At 39.8% G+C, this 16,527-nt stretch overlaps 2 long non-coding RNA genes across 4 annotated transcripts; one reads left to right on the top strand and one right to left on the bottom strand.

The window, feature by feature from the left end:
- Positions 1-435: 435 nt before the first annotated feature.
- Positions 436-1,884, bottom strand: LOC137594056 (uncharacterized). Its single transcript, XR_011035205.1, has 3 exons — positions 1,753-1,884; positions 860-939; positions 436-508 (listed from the first exon to the last, which is right to left on the bottom strand). It is a non-coding gene; the product is annotated as an uncharacterized lncRNA (long non-coding RNA).
- A 127-nt stretch (positions 1,885-2,011) lies between these two features.
- LOC137594434 (uncharacterized) lies at positions 2,012-3,010 on the top strand. Of its 3 annotated transcripts, none has more exons than XR_011035248.1 (3): positions 2,012-2,098; positions 2,417-2,509; positions 2,603-3,010. It is a non-coding gene; the product is annotated as an uncharacterized lncRNA (long non-coding RNA). The 3 variants fall into 3 exon arrangements; XR_011035250.1 differs by having other exon boundaries at positions 2,018-2,098; positions 2,354-2,489; XR_011035249.1 differs by having other exon boundaries at positions 2,018-2,098; positions 2,354-2,509.
- Positions 3,011-16,527: the final 13,517 nt, after the last annotated feature.

Raw genomic sequence — 16,527 nt, 5'->3', positions numbered from 1 at the left:
AGCATAATGCAGTGACTATTTGTGCACATTAAATCAATTTAACTCCTTGAATTTGTGTTACTTCCTTCCTTTCAACCTAGAATGTTATTACTTTTGTGTGTTCGGTGCTCTAATATTAAAATTCACTTTAATATTCAAAGTTATACTGATCTATGTGGCGTACTGTAGCTAGCATTCACCACAGATATAAATAGTATCTCCTAATATATAGAACAAATACAACTGTTAAAAATAAGAATGAAAAGAACAATGAATTAAACTGAGGCAATTAAATAGATAAATTAAATAGATCAAAGGAACCTGTAAGAAAATAATCTGCAACAGTAAAACATAAAGCTGATATTTATTATTTTTTTGACTGTATGTGCAAAATGGTCAAAAAGATGGAATGATTCCCAAATATACTATTTTAATTTAGGCATTTATTCTTCACAATTCTTTGTTGTACAAACCATCACAGTATTCCTCTTTCTCCACTCTTAGAATCTTAGAGTTTTTCCTGGATTTTCTGCAAAGGCAAAGACTTTTTAATAATAGAAACTAATGAAAAATAAATCAATGTTCTTGTAGGCCCTGGTGGATATGGTGGTTCCAAAAGTACCAAATGATGTGGCAAGTATTCATAGCATTATCAATGTACCCAGTCATGTTTATTGTCAACATGACAATAAAGGTCAACTTCATTTGATGAAATTTTGTTGTGTTGGAACATTTACCAAAGAAGAGCTCAGTAAATTGTAAGCAATACTATGCATGGGGATGAATGCAGATTCTTATGAACATTTCCAGTTCCTTCAACATTGGGAATTTTAAATGTTCCATTCCTTTTAACAATTTGCTGACATCATGAAAAACTCACATGAAATATTGAGGATCCTCCTCCGCAAACACATTTCATCAAAGAAAGACAGTCAGAAAGTTTTTCAAGTTGATCTGGAGCTGTTAATTGGAAATTACAGAATTTAAATATGAATGACGGAAAATCTGAAATCCAAAAATATTTTTCTCTGGGACTTCAGAGACGTGTGTTTTCATTTTTGTGACAGAAATGTTTAATGTTTTTCAAGTTATCCCCTGAGTCCCCTTTGTTGCCATGGAAATGGGAAAATAGAAAGGACAAAAACCTCTAAATAACAAAAGGTACCACATCAGTATTTGTACTTTTTATGTTGAAAATTTTGTGAAATAATAGGTGGTTTTTGTGTTGTGTTCAGGAAAATGGAATGTGATGTACAGATGGATGAACTATCTCTCCACCCAGCTGCTCACTCAGGTGTTTATTCACTGGTGATTCACCTCTGACAAGCAACTGTTACAGGATCTTAGACACAGCATGGAAACTATTTTCCTTTTGGTTAGGTTTCATTAACGAAGGCATTGTCAGAGATAAGTGTAAGCCTAGGATAAAACGAGGCCAGAATATTAATAAGCAGGTTGTCAATGTATAATGTGGCTTCTTTAAAAATAAACAATGAATAAATAAATAGATTTTCAAGAGGTGCTGTAAACTCAACTCAACTCTTAATTCTATACAATTCATGCTTTTAACCATCTCTGATAGGTTTATATACATTTCTAAACATATTTAGGACCTCAAATGGCAGTTGATTTAACATTAATTCGAGAAATAACCTTATAGTTACTCTATATACTTTATTGTTAATTTAATCTAAATCTCAATGTATAGAGGGATTTATTCTTGATTAAAGGTAGCCTGTAATATTTCCCTCTTAAGAAGAAAACAAAACTCACTTAGTATGACTTCATGATGCAGAAACTATAGGAGGTTTGCTGTATGTGATGAATTCAAATTAAATTGATTAGTCATTTCTCTCCTGCTTAAAGTCCTGCTGTGTTTTAGTAACAGGCAAAACGGGCTATAACGACATGCAGAGTATGTTTGATCTGTGTATTATTGCATCTGTTTTATCTTGCCACACTGACGGTAAAGGCGTGACTCACAGGACTTGTGTTTGCCTGAGAGGGGGGAGTACACTATCAGAGGCCATACGGGGATCCTGAGCCAGAGCCAGTGAGTCATGAACCCTCTCACAGCAAATTTCATCATGTGCGACTGACAGAAAGCCGTTCAGAAAGCGTGAGCAGCCGTCGTTCTCTGTCTTTCTCCATCCAGACACACAAAATGTACAAAACCTGTTTGTCTGTCTTTTGTCTGCCGTCCAGACTGTTTTAACTACTGGGTGTAAATCCATGCGACATTAAACGGATAAGGGTTTCTTCTATTGTGCTTTCTATAATAAGATGGGGTGATCTGATTTTGTGGTCAAGTGATTATAGTGGTTTGTGTTGTGCATGGCTATTTTTCTTATTTCATGTTCTACTGTCAAAGCAGAAAGTGGCAGGAAAAGGGCCCTGGTGGCCCGGCGTCCTCTAACAGAGGGTTTGCTCTTTGCAGCTCCCCCTTTAATCACGTTCTTCTGTGAAGAACGTACACCGCAGACGCCAGAGCACCCATAAAGTCAATCGAGGTGACATGCCTGCTGGCATAGTGAGCAACTCTTTTTGAATTTTAATTGTGCTGTAAGACAGCTGCAATCTTTTTAATATCCCATAAATTGTCTCCTATCATTCTGCACCCCAGGCCAGGATCCTCCAGTGACCCCAGACTTTGTGACGACAAAGAGCTTCCTACAGATTCCCAGCAAACTCTCATTTCCCTTTTTTGTCTTAAGGGCTCCAAGTCACGGTGGAGTACATCACATCTCCTTCAAAGCACAGGAAAAATATCTACATTTTTGGGGGGTGTTTGGGGGGATGAAAGCATCATATGCATCACTTTAAGCTGTACAGTATATGAGATGTAGAGGAAACTGTCTTTATTTATATCACTACTAAATTAGCAGTTTGTCGTTTAAAAAAATGATGTTAAGAAGCACATTATTTTGAAGGTTTCAGATAATCTTTTGTGTGTTTATATGTTAACAAATGCTAGAAAAAAATGTATACATTCCCTTTCATAAGTAGGAGTACAGTATAGTGAATTTGGTTTAAAAAGTGTTATATTAAATTCTTCATTCAAGTTAAAGTGAAAAACTCCACGGTGTTATTTTTACCTAGAAGAACATGTCTAGTGGATGGTTTAGAGAAAACCGGTCCTCAAATCATATTAATATAGGATTAAGGGATTATGAACTTCATTTCAACCTCTTTTATTACCATGCACAGCAAAGAACACGTGTAGAGAATAACACGGTGGATGGAAAAAACCCCGTCGTCACACCTGCTCTTTGTGGTCAAGTTTCCTGCCTATGTTATACGTTTCTCGTCTGTTTGTTTTATGTCCGTCATCTTTTTCTAAGGTCACAGATGAGTTCAACAGGGGTTGGGCATTTCTGTGTGTTACTGACCTTTCTATTTACATTCTAGAAGCAGTCAAGAGGTTTCTGACACGACTTCCGTACATCCATGGCACACAGTGAGGTGAAAAATGGTCTCAAAGTGTGAAAGCTCTAACACACCTTGTAGCACCAGGAACAACCTTATAAATAGATCAATAGACCATGAATAATAATAATGAAGTTGTTCCTGATACAGCAACTTTTACCTCTTTAGATTTTCCTTTCATTCACATTGAATTTACCAAAAACAAATTACAGATATGTGTGTTCACATCCAAGTAGTAAAAGTAGAAAAATAAATACTCAAGTACAGATACCTGAATATATTGATCAAATACATTAACAAAGGATACTTTCCATCTTTGATTAACAATAGTCAAGCGTCATTCATATATTTCATCAACATTTTTTTTAAAAAAAGCAACGATTGGTAATTTCCTCCCATCTCCTTTATCTGTGCATTCTCCTGTCAGTATCAGAGATGAGTCACACAACACAAACTGGCACTGTGATTTTCAATTTGTCAGAGAGGCTGGCTCATTCTGTATCCCACAGAGACGGGATGTCTCTTGCTCTCATTCATAAAGAAGTCCAACAGAGACTCTAGCCTGCTTTATTTTAACAATTCATCTTCCCATCCTCTTCAGAAAAAATGTTGCATACATGCGTGAGGGAGCATCAGGGCTGCGTCTCACTCTATGGGACAAAACATTTTGAAGCAAAGCGTCCTGTGGTTTGACGCATTTGTGTACTATCTACAGATTTTGAAATGTCCTCATTTTCCGTCAAGACAATGGAAAGGATTGACTGCATTCAGTGGAGTGTGGAAGTGATAACCTCAAGTGACCTTTGTTTCACATGCTCACAACACAGTGAGAGTACGTGCCCTTACCTGCAAGAATGCTGCAAGCGGATACGGGTAATATGTGAGAGTGTTTGGTTGCTGTTGGCAGGGGAACAACATGTGTGCGTCATTCTGGTAACTGTCCCCTGACTGGGCTGTGCTGGTCTGGTGTGTATGCAGATCATGGACGTATAATGAAATGTAGACTATACACTCACGTCTCCAAATACCGATTAACAGTCTCTCCAGAATATTCTGTTACACAAGCATTGGTTGGGTTTTGAGGGAGAAGGAGATCCACTGGAATACTCACAATTCTGCTAAGGATTAAACACACACACACAGACACACACACACACACACACACACATACAACACACACACATACACACACACACACACCTTGTGTTAACACAAGCACTTGAGCCATTACAGTGTGGATCAGCCCATAACGATAAATAGCCTGCCTGGACACCATTGACGTTTTAAGTTAAAAATTAAAGCCTTCAGCTGTCTGCGCGTCTTTGGAAATAAAGCAAGCATGCCGGCTTCAAAGAGGGATTAAAACCGTATTGCACCCAGTTTAACAGAATTTTTTAACATGTATGTTATGAAATGTACAGAAATTACTTCATATGTTTCACAGTCATCCACATTTGTTCCACGTGAGTAATAAAATATCAATGATCATCTTTGTCTGAAATAATCTACTCCAGTGGGTCTCTTACGTAGTTGGGGCAGAGCTTCACCGATTTTGAACCTTGCAGCTATTGTTAGTGTTCTTCTCACTGGTGCAGCTCACCCCATATGACATCTTGTTACAGGAAATGCTAGTTTCGCCAACTTAACTCCACCCACACACCAGAAATGTGACTGCACATAATGTGGGCATGCTGCAAGAGTGTGGTGGGAAAGATGCCAATTGTGTGTGGCGAGGCTCAGCCAATAGCAGTTGGGGATTTTCATTAAGGGTTATGTAGTCAGAGGAGAAGCGATACACGATGCACATTCATGACTTTAAAGGGTTGGACTTCCGGAACGTTGTCATACACCCTCCCTCTCCCTCTGTGGATTCTTCCTGGTCCAACTCCGTTCAGTCACATGCACTTTACTCAGAGAGAGCTCCCTCACTATTTTCCACACAAAGTTCACATGCAGGCAGTTGAGAATGTCTGGCAGCGAATCATTGTCAAATCTCTCATGGCTGTGTGTGTGAGTGTGTGTGTGTGTGTGTGTGTATGTGTGTGTGTGTGTGTGTGTGTGTGTGTGTGTGTGCTTTTACTCTTTCTAATGTCTGAATGGCTGCCAGGACAGCTCAAGCGACAGTAGGATATCTATCTACAGGGCTGAACGCTACATGTGACTGGGGTATATTTTAACTGGGTTATGTAAGTGCTCCAGCCTGTGCTCTACGCGCACGCACACACACACACACACACACACACACACACACACACACACACACACACACACACACACACACACGAGAAGGGTTACACATGATGCAGAGAGCCGTGAGCTTACAACCACTGCCTTTACAGCACATTAAATAATTCCTCCACTTGGCTTGAACTTGGGCCACTGAGTATTTTGGACTTTTTAGGACAGATTGAACTCTGTTTTGACTCATCGTTATAGCAGTCAGTGTTTTAATATCGATTACAGATTATGTAATACTTATAGGTTGTAGCAGAATAATATAATCTTAACGTAAAAGTTAGGGTTACATAAGGGGATTTTACAGGAGTCAAAAAAGAGAGTTTTATACAAGCACCGCCTGCTCTACTCGCATGTCTCAGACAGCACAGACCCATCTGAGGGCTGTTACCATGTGATGTGAAATAAAAAGATAATTTGTTAATCACTACATTAGACATGATGCAGATGCTGCTTGAGAGGTTGAAGTATTTAAGGCTCTCCGTGGAAAGCTGTAAAGATAGCTGGCAACAGGCTAGCCGCCAGATCTACAGCCAATGTAGAACTGCCCACGCTCCCTCTGCTATCACTTTTATGGGATGATTATGTGGGGGTTTTAGTGTGAGATCCTATCTAAAAGTGATGCAGTATGGGCTGATAATTTCTTGGGAGGCAACCATCCAATCTCACTTGGAGAGGAGCTGATGATGGTGACTTCATAGCACCACCACTGAGGACTGTTTGGATGACTGTAAAGCCCCAAAGTGAAGGATAACCAAATATATCCTAGAGGGTTTAGTTATCACTGCTGTTGATCAGTTTCATGAAAAAAAGGAAGAAATACTGTAAGTGGACAGCCTCTTTCTGTATCCTGGTCCTCTACTTAGAAGATTTTTAATAGTTTAGAGCATAAACATGACAGACCTCTTTCAAAGATCGCACAGCAGTATAATGTAAGACCACTCATACCTTATAACAGCCGTTCAATAGTGCAGTAAATAAATATACACATTATTTCCTTGTTTGATTAATTGATTAATCTGTAGAAAAACCCTTCCCCCAGCTAACAATTTAAACTTTTAAGACATTTAATTTAATTTAATTTATTAAAGAAAAACCAGAGACAAAACAGAAAGGGCAAGAAGAAAGAGATCGGTGAATACTAAAAGCTCAATAATTGGTAGAATAAGAATAAGAATAAGAAGTTCCCAGTAGTCTAAACCTGTAGCAGCATAGCTGAGGGCTGAAAACCACAAACTTTATCTAAAGCGAAAGTTTTGAGTTTTTTGCATAGAGAATGTCTGACTCCCGTACCGAGACTGGAAGGTGATTAGTCTGACAAATGAACACATCATACTAAGACTCTAGAGCAAAATAAAAATAAGTCATAATGCTAAACTCAGCTAGTCAGCGAAAACTCTTCTCATGTGGCAAAGCAAAGCACTACATCATTCAACGGGATATGTCATACGTGCATTCAGAATATGTAGCCTCAGAAGTACATGCATTTAGTTACAACAGGTAATTCTGCAGAATCAAATGTCTTTGTGCATCAGATAAAGTTACTAAACTTTAACATGTATGCGCACTGCATTCACCATCACCAATGGAGCCACTGACACTCGTATTTATGATTTGTGCCATTAATGTTGTTTTTCAAGGTTGCTATGTGAGCTGACTGGGGTCATGGTGACCTTATCCAGTAGTAACAGAATGCTGCTTCATACTGAGAAGCCTCATCATCACAAATTATTGCTGCAGCGGAACATGCATTAGTCACCCATTCAGAGTTCCTCTACAGTTAAAGTCAGTACTCAGAAATTTCCATCCAGAGCAGATCTTTAATAGCAAGGCTTGTTTGTGACTAACACGTGTCCCTGGCCCTGCCCCAGGTGTGAGGTTTCTGCTTTCCTTACCAATAGGAACGAGGCTTCATTTTTTTTTTTTTTATTATAATGCTGGTGTTGCTCCAGTCATACAGTTGCATAACATTGTGAGGCCCCCATGAGGACTACGTCTCTGTTCTTTGGATGTCATCCCAACCTTTTAAAGTGAAAAAAGTACCTGGCATCTCTCCAGCCTTCTTCTGAGCAGCAGTGCTGGGATTCAGAAGGGCTGCAGAGCAGTGTTGTCTTCTCCTCAATCATAGATACATGCGCGCACACACACACACAAACACACACACACACACACACACACACACACACACACACACACACACACACACACACACACACACACACACACACACACACACACATATATATATATACATACACAGTATGTGTGTGTGCCTCACATGACAGCAGTCCTTTATGCTGTCATGTGAGACACACATGACAGCATAAAGTACTGCTATACTTAATTGCTTTTCAAATGCCAACACTCACTTTATGTAGAGCTACAGAATTGAGATCGTTCTACCAGAATGGGTTTGCTGGTGAAGTGGGAATAAGGCGGACTTACTGCAGTAAACTAGTTGAGATTTGTGCTGGGAGGTGGGGAACAAGACAATAGCCTGGGGTTGGGGGGAGGGGGGTGAGGTTAGGTAAAGCGAAGCGGGGGGGGAGGACAGGTGTCAACGTGTGGTTGCAACAGAAAGTTGGAAGCAGCGCCATGAAAGACCTGAGGGACTGAAGGTCTGAGTGAGTTGCTGCCATGTCCAGAAATCGCCCCGCTAGAGCTCTGTACTTATTCTGGTTTACACGTGACACGCTCTCCCACTCCCCTGCCCCCCACTGCCTCCCTCACTCACTCTCTCTCTCACATACACACACATATATACACACACACACACACACACGCACGCACGCACACACACATACACACACACACACACACACACACACACACACACACACACACACACACACACACACTAACTGCGATCTATCAGGCTATACAGTACACTAATCCTGTTCCTGCCCCCGCATCGCAATTTCTCACATTTTATGCTTCCTTTTCTAATTCCATCAGTGATCTTCCAGTCAGTCGCCTCAGCCTGTCTGCAGCTTCCCTGCCTCTATCTCATGTCATCCCATACATACAGCATCATCCATGTGATCACTGTGGCATGGTGACTTCATACATATTTTAACACTCAACATGCCGGGGAAAGCACAAGTCAAAGCCTTTCTGCCTTTTTTTTTTTACACTCACATGTACATGCCGAAGACTTGTAAATTGTTTAAAAGTGTGTGAACAAAGGCACAAGGCTGATGATGATGATGATGATGGGTCTGCATATAATGAGAGCTTCAACGTGCAACAGGATTTATTTCTGTCAGTGTGAGCTTCAGGAAAATGTTACAGTCACAGAAAAGAAAGGGATGGATGATTCAGACAGCATTGTCTCCAGCCACTGGCATCACTGAGAATGTGATAATAAGAAGGCATTCATTTGCATATTTATTTAGAGTACTATATTCCATGTATTGGAAGGTAATGAGGGCAGACATGAAGGTAGTTGTTGTGAGAGAAGAGGATGCAAAGGACAGGGCTAGATGGAGGCAATTGATTCGCTGTGGTGATCCCTGAAGGGAAAAGCCAAAAGGAAAAGAAGAAGATTCCATGTATTGGCTGTAGAAGTGGCCAGAGAAAGTTTGATGATTTAAGGACTAACAGGAAAATAAGGAAATAATTACTATGCTTCATCCACAAAAGTAATCTGACTGCTTTCACCTTCAAGTTACTTTTTTAAAAATCATATAAGGGAAGATAGGGAAAAATCCTGCCAAATGGTGTTCTGTGGTGTCATTTAAACCAGATTAGGGGTCCTTGATGCTCAAACGTTAGAGTCACTGTTTAACAGACTAGACACTGATCCTGTGCACAACTGCAGAATCTCAGTGAGCTCAGCAGTGGGTAGAAGAAGATCAATAAAACACAAGTGCACTGGAATCACAGTTCCTTTGATTTAATGGTGACATTTCATCCTTCTGCAAGAAAAAAAACAAAACATTAATGGAACCCATTATGGAGCAATTATTTAGGGGGGCTCACAGCCCAGGACCTTCAACATTAATAGAAGCCAATAGAAGGATTTGTAAAATCAAAAACCTTGAAACCTGAAAATGCAATCAGCTGTCCTCCCTCCCACTGGGGGTCACCTTTCAGCAAACTTCAGCAAATCTATTCAAAATGTTATTTCGCATACAAACACATAAACAAAATTCAAACAAAATTTGAAACAGAGTTGATCACATGACCTTGTCCAGCTCGGATTGATAGGATTAACAATACAGCTGACGATGACTGCCAGTTCAATGCTTACTGGGACACTTGAGCAGAGCACAACCAGGTTTTGTCTTATACAAGTAAAATTGTATTTTTCTTGCTAAAACATAAGAACTACTTCAGCACAAACAGCACCAGATCCTGGATCAACGACACCTTCATGGAATGCAGATTAGATCAATTTGATCAAGTACCCTATTTGTTATTCTGTTGTGACAGATCATTTTCATATTACCAATAATTTGCATTGGAAGCAAGACCAAATGAAGATATATCTTTGTAATCACAAAATACATTTACTGCAGATTATACCTTAAACACAAAATAATGTTAGCGCACATTAAATCACAGAAACACAGGAACACATAGATCCATAAAATAACATCATAACAGGACAAGTCATTGCTGAGGAGGCATTTAATTACATAAAAGTGGTGACCTTAAATCCAAAGTGCACACTGTTCTGTTGACTTTGTGCAGTATTAAATTACAAACCACAAATGTCCCCACCCCCAACGAGCCCAAACAGTAAACTGGGTGTGTAAAGGGTGGAAAATTCCAGGTTTTTTTTTTTTAAGTAAAGCGGTTGTGTTTACTCCTCCATCTCTCCTGAGACATTAACTAGGTCAAGCGAAAATGAATCTGCCAACAGTCTAAAGAGTGGTGGTGACAGGACCAGGAGGGAGGTACTGGTGGAAGGGAGGGAGAGTGGGGGTTATTCTGTGGACTTTGACAAATCCCATAGTCAGGATGAAACCCAGTTGCCTAATTTTAGCTCTCACCTCCCCAGTGGCCCATTAACTTTCCAAGGAGGTCTGAATTTACAAGCGTCGGTCGGAGCTGATCTCAGTGGGGTCCTGGTTAAACAGTTTAATGGTCGCACAACTAATTATGTACAGCGAGGAGCTAAGCCGGTTGAGGATACATAAGACCTAAATCTCTGATTCCATAAGCCTCTTGCAAGACATTTACGTGGTGCATTTTACTCTCTCTGTCTTTTGTGCACGTGAATCTGCTCATGATTTCATATTTATTTGGCCTATCCTCACTGTGGTATTTTAATTTCAGTCAGCAAAACGTGCGTCTGAACTTCCTCTGAGAACAAGACCTGTGTCTACAATCATAATTATATTTATTCATTCCAAATAACATGACCACAGAGTAGTAACATCTATTTTAGCATACGTGCTAAGGGAAATTCTAGACATAAACAATCTCACTGTGTTGTATATTTTGATTATGTTCTTATTTATATAAAACAGAGGAAACTGCCATCATGTAAGTATGGTACAAAATAAATGGATAGTAGCACAAATTTAGATTATTTTACTTTACGTAATTCAATGATCCTTTCAATGAACGATGTCCAGTGATTGTGAACAACAAGGAAATGGACCGAAAACGTGGTTCAGCACATTGAGTCTGATATTCAATCCTCTGGAGGATCGAGCCAAATGTTTTAGGCTAATTTACAGGTCTACTTTTCCACAAGGTCAGGAGGTTCAGGGTGTCACAGATGGCTGAGCCCGGGATCTGGTATTTCTTTGCGAAGCGAAACAGCGAGTGGGGGATGGTCTTTCAGCAGGTCAGTGGGTTTTCTGCACCTTTGTTCACAGCCACGTGCTGAACATGCTTGTTTTAGCATCCAAAGCACTTCCTGTGGAGCAACCAATTATATTTATTTTCTAAATGGGAATTTTGTAATTGCCATACAGAAATGTATGTGTCATGATGAAAGTTCTGTTTATTTTGCAGATGTGTGTGATTCTCTTACACCTGGTGTGGAAACACTTGATCGGTAAAGTCAGTGTGCAGTTACTGGTGCTTAACACACAGTGACATCTTAATGTCCTTGACTTCACTCAAGGTCTTCGGCTCTTCTTTTATGAAAACATGACCTTTACTTCAAGCTGCCAGTGACTGTTGTTGTTTCCTCGTCTGCTATTTCCCTCCAACACATGTAAAGATTCAAGTAATTACCAATAACTGCATCAGCAGGCAGATTCATTGTATGTTGCTGCCTGTGAGTTTCAATGTAGTATTCAGCTTAGAGTAATTTTACATAGTGTGATGTAAGGTTGTGAGACATGGTGAAGTTTCTAAAAAGAATCTTCAAGAGTGATTATTCATAACTGTACTAGTCAAAATATGTTCATTTTATTGTGCAAAACAAATTATCTCTTGAGACTTTACAGTTTTCTCAGATTTTACACTAAATCTCACTGTGGCTCAAGTATGAAGAAGCACTAAGCAACATTGGCTAAGAAAAAGTGCCTTTAAACAGTAGAAACCTAAGAGCAGACCCTCTACAAGATACAAGGATGGATCAAGAAGAGAAAAGAGGTGCATATTAGCAACATTAACATCAGCTCTAATGATGATGAAAATACTACCACAGAGACTTGAGTTAGTAACATACAGAAACGGTGCATGAGTGTGTAGAGAAGGAGAAGGAGAGGACATGAGAGTATAATGGGCATTATCAGAGATGGACAGAGTACTTGACCCCAGTACTTGAGTAAGAGTACAAATACTTCTGGTCAAAATTTACTCCGCTACAAGTAAGAGTAGCCCAGTCAATACATTACTTGAGTAAGAGTAAAAAAGTACTTGCTTTTAAATGTACTTAAGTATCCAAGAGTAAATGCTTTTAAATGTACTTAAAGTGAAAGTAAGAGAGTAAATTCCTGCTTTTTTTTTTATCTTTGATGAGAATGGACCTGACTGAATTACTGTCATTTTACAATTTTATATATAGTACCTTGTATCTGTTGTTTCAGAGAAAAGTCTTTGAAACCACCTGCACTGATGTGCTTGCCTGAAGAACCATTATGTTATACTGTACCAAGCCTTCCCCAACATCTATAAAAAATGGAAATAAAATTAATGGAATCATCAAAGAGGACAATTATGTCCTTTTCACATGTAATGGGAATTTCACCTGTGTAGATTTGAAGAGAATAGAGAGGCCTGTTCTCAGGCAACTCTGTTCAGTTAAGTTGTTTTGGTCCATTCCAGTGTGCAAGGTCACCTGATAAAGATGTTTTTTTAGGGGTATGTGAATGCCTCCTACACTGCCTTCCCAGGTGTAGCGAGGGCTTCCCCACGCTGCCTGAGAAACCCCGTCTTTCTCAGACGGTGTGGTGCGTTGTTTATTCCGGCGTATAAAAGTAGAGGGTTTCCGGCGCCATGTTAGAGTCAATTGCGGGTTGCTTGTGGATGCGTACGGACACCCAGCGTGGTTGATGCTACTCTGCCATAAAACTCCAGCTCATCATGTTCATCAGATTCCATGGAGGTTTCTTCGGCAGTCGCCATTGCCACCACGGTCTTGTTTTGAGCTGATTGGGTAGGGGATGATGTATTTCCGCTTTTACGTAAATCCCAGTTGAGAACGTGTACTGTGATAGGTTTCCTTCTTTGACTGCGTGTGGCCAATTGAATTTTAGGGGGGGGGGGACAAAAAAACAACAACAGGCAAACTAAAAGTAACGAGTATTCATGAGCCCTTACCATTACCATTTACCATTATCTTTACCATGTGAAATGTATTTGAGTAAGAGTAATAAGTATGAAAGAATTCTAGTATTTGAGTAAAGTAAAAATCCTCAGAATCTGTACTTAAGTACAGTACTTAAGTAAATTTACTCTGTTACTGTCCACCCCTGGGCATTAATCAAATGGTATCGTAGCACAGAAAACTGTTGTCTTGTTTTGGAAATTAAATTTATTCCCTTATTTGCTGTATAATTGATGAGAAGATTGACTCTGGTCTAAAAGTGGATAAAATTTTTCAATGAATTTTGAACAGAAGGTGAACAAATGTGCCTAAAAAATGCCAAACCTGTTTTAAAAAATGAATGAACTTGATTTTCAGACTTTTTTTGTTGATTTTTTTAAGTGTCTTTAAGTTGCCGTTAAAACTCTTCAGATAATTTCCAGAGTTGAATTGGAAAGCAAAGCTTTATTTTGGATGTTTTTCAATCATGATTGGTTTTAGTCAAAATCTACAAATGGAAATAATGATTAAACAGTAGCATGTCATTAGATAAGTGACAGAAGGATGATATTAACATCACTTCACAACCCAGGGGCCTGGGAGCAACTGGCTTTAACACCACTGAGCTAGAAAAAGAAAAACTCCTGACTGACGTCAGAACTATTTAAGGAGCCAACAAGGGATTTTCAAATACTATATGCTCTGCCAGTTTTTGACGCCTGACTTTTACGTCACTGCCAAACAATAATGGAAACGTGAGAGGGTGTTACAGAATTTAGGGGAAACGTAAATCTCCATTCATCCCATTGAGTTCCCATAGGAAGGTATTGACAACAGAGACCCTCTGCAACATATACTCTTACTGCACATGACTTGACCTTTGCCCTCTTATGTAGAGTGTAATAAGACACAATGGGAAATGTGAGGTCTAGGATAACCAGCCAGACAATTAATTTTCCAACACACTCTGGGAAAGCCAGCTAAAATGTCACAGCTGAGCTATATCTTATCCCGAAAATTATGTGAACCAGGTCAAAAGGCCAAGGTTCACTGTGCGAATGGGTCAGAGGGTAATGTGTTACAGTGTACTCAGTTTACCTAACACCTGTTGGTATTTAACTAGTCTATCATTTTTAATACACGTTATTATCACACAAAACCTATTCTTGAAGATGTAAGACCAAAACCAAAATGTTTTTTTTAATGTCATTTCTTTGTCAGCAAGTTGATTTAGCATATTGAAATGATCTTAAAGCATCTGCAAATTTAGGTTTTAACACAAAATTGCGGACAAAAATTCATTCATTCATCTTTTTGAAGATAGGATGACTGTAATTGTGTCTGCCTTGAGGTTTGTGGTTCTGCTGGGGCCTATCCCAGAAGTGGGCTACAACCCAGATGCGTTGCCAGCACAACTGTGCGACCACACATAGACAGACACACACTCACACCTATGGTCAATTTACAGCAACTACTTCACCTAAGCTGCATGTTTTTGGAGGTGAGAGGAAACCAGAGAACCTGGAGGGAAACCAGACAGACACGGAAATAACCAGCAAACTCAACACAGAAAGGAATCGAACCCAGAACTTTCTAGCTCTAAGGCAACAGCATGACCCACTGTGTCATCATGCTGCCCATGCAGAGAGAATGGACTTTTAAAAAATTCAAGTCTTTGCAGTAAAACCCATCAAGCCAAAACTTAATAAAGTTTGTCAAGTTCCCTCACAATATCCCCGTTAAACATGTCACAATAAAAACCTGAACATCACAAAAAACCTATTTGCCCTATATTTTGATACGTGGTACTTTTAATATATTTTAAAGGCAGGATATCCATTGCAGTGCTGTATTAGTATTTTTACCAAGTAAAGGAGCTGAAATTTTCAAGGCTAGAGGATAGGACACTTTCTTGCTAAGCAAGCACCAAAACATACTTTTGGCTGGGGTCTGATCATTAATCAGTGAGACGAGCTTGTTGATGTCTCATGGAGGCTCCATTCATATTTGTTTTCTCTCACCACCTTTTCATCTGAAGGACACTTTTCAGAGCTACTTCATCTTAAGAAAGAAGACCAGCATCCTAATGCCGCTGCCTTCTCCAGAGTTCTAACCCCATTACTGCTTTTTGAGATTGTCATCCTTTTCTTCCATCTGTCTTTTTGAGTCCCAACAACAAAAGAGTGAATACATGATGAATTCATACTAAAAGCTTCTCATTATAAGAACCATGCTTATGTGCCCGTGCTGTGATTCATGAGCCTGCTTTATTCAGCCTCCCACTCCTGTTTGCACATGTCATCTGCTGCTCTGTCCTCCATCCATGCTAACGTCACAGGAGGCTGGCTACACTCTTACATTCCCTGCAGAGTGTGACCAGTTGGATTGGCAGCCAGGTCCGAGTATGCATCCTCTCAGTAGATGCTGTGATCAATAGGTGACACAGAGGGCTCTCACACTGTCTGTCTAATTACTAGGCCACATGGTGGACAACCAAACAGCACACAATGTACAATATCAGCTCAGCGGGCTCCTTCACATCTCTACACTGCGTTTGGCTGTCCTTGCCTGAAGCTGAGATGAAGAGCATCATCAGTATCTTCACCGTTTCCCCCTTTAGTGCTCCAGTTACTCCCTCACATGCACTGGCTGGAGCTCAGCAGCCTTTTGTGAATTCTCTGACAGACGGAAACAGAAATAGCTCCACAAATAGACCCTTCGTCTGCCTCACAGGGGAGCAGTAGCCCCACTTCTGTGTGCTCTTGCCTCCCATTCCATGTGTGCCTCAGGCCAAAACAAGTTAGCCAAGAACCACAGGGAAATCAAATTTGGAATTATTAGATCGCACCAAAAGTATCGAGGGAGAGACGGAGGATATGCATATATAAATACATATTGTTGTGAAAATAGGTTGATGTGTGGAGCTCTATGCTGCCTGTCAATAATACAACTTTGAACAATTGAACAAACTGCCAATAATCCATCGGTTTGCTTTAATCTAAAGTGTCATGAATTAAAATGGACTACTTCTGATTACACAACGAGAAAATGAAAGTCATTCATCTCAGGGTGCTGTTAGCGTGGAGATTAGATTACTTATGGCTCATGTTTTAGTCAGACATGTTACATGATACTATATGGTGGCAGGAAGCAGGCAGCATTGAAAGACTATG

Source organism: Antennarius striatus, chromosome 4 (assembly GCF_040054535.1).
Source record: "Antennarius striatus isolate MH-2024 chromosome 4, ASM4005453v1, whole genome shotgun sequence".
Taxonomy (NCBI): domain Eukaryota; kingdom Metazoa; phylum Chordata; class Actinopteri; order Lophiiformes; family Antennariidae; genus Antennarius; species Antennarius striatus.
Note: the sequence above shows the minus strand (reverse complement) of the source record. Positions and strands in the feature narration are given on the sequence as shown.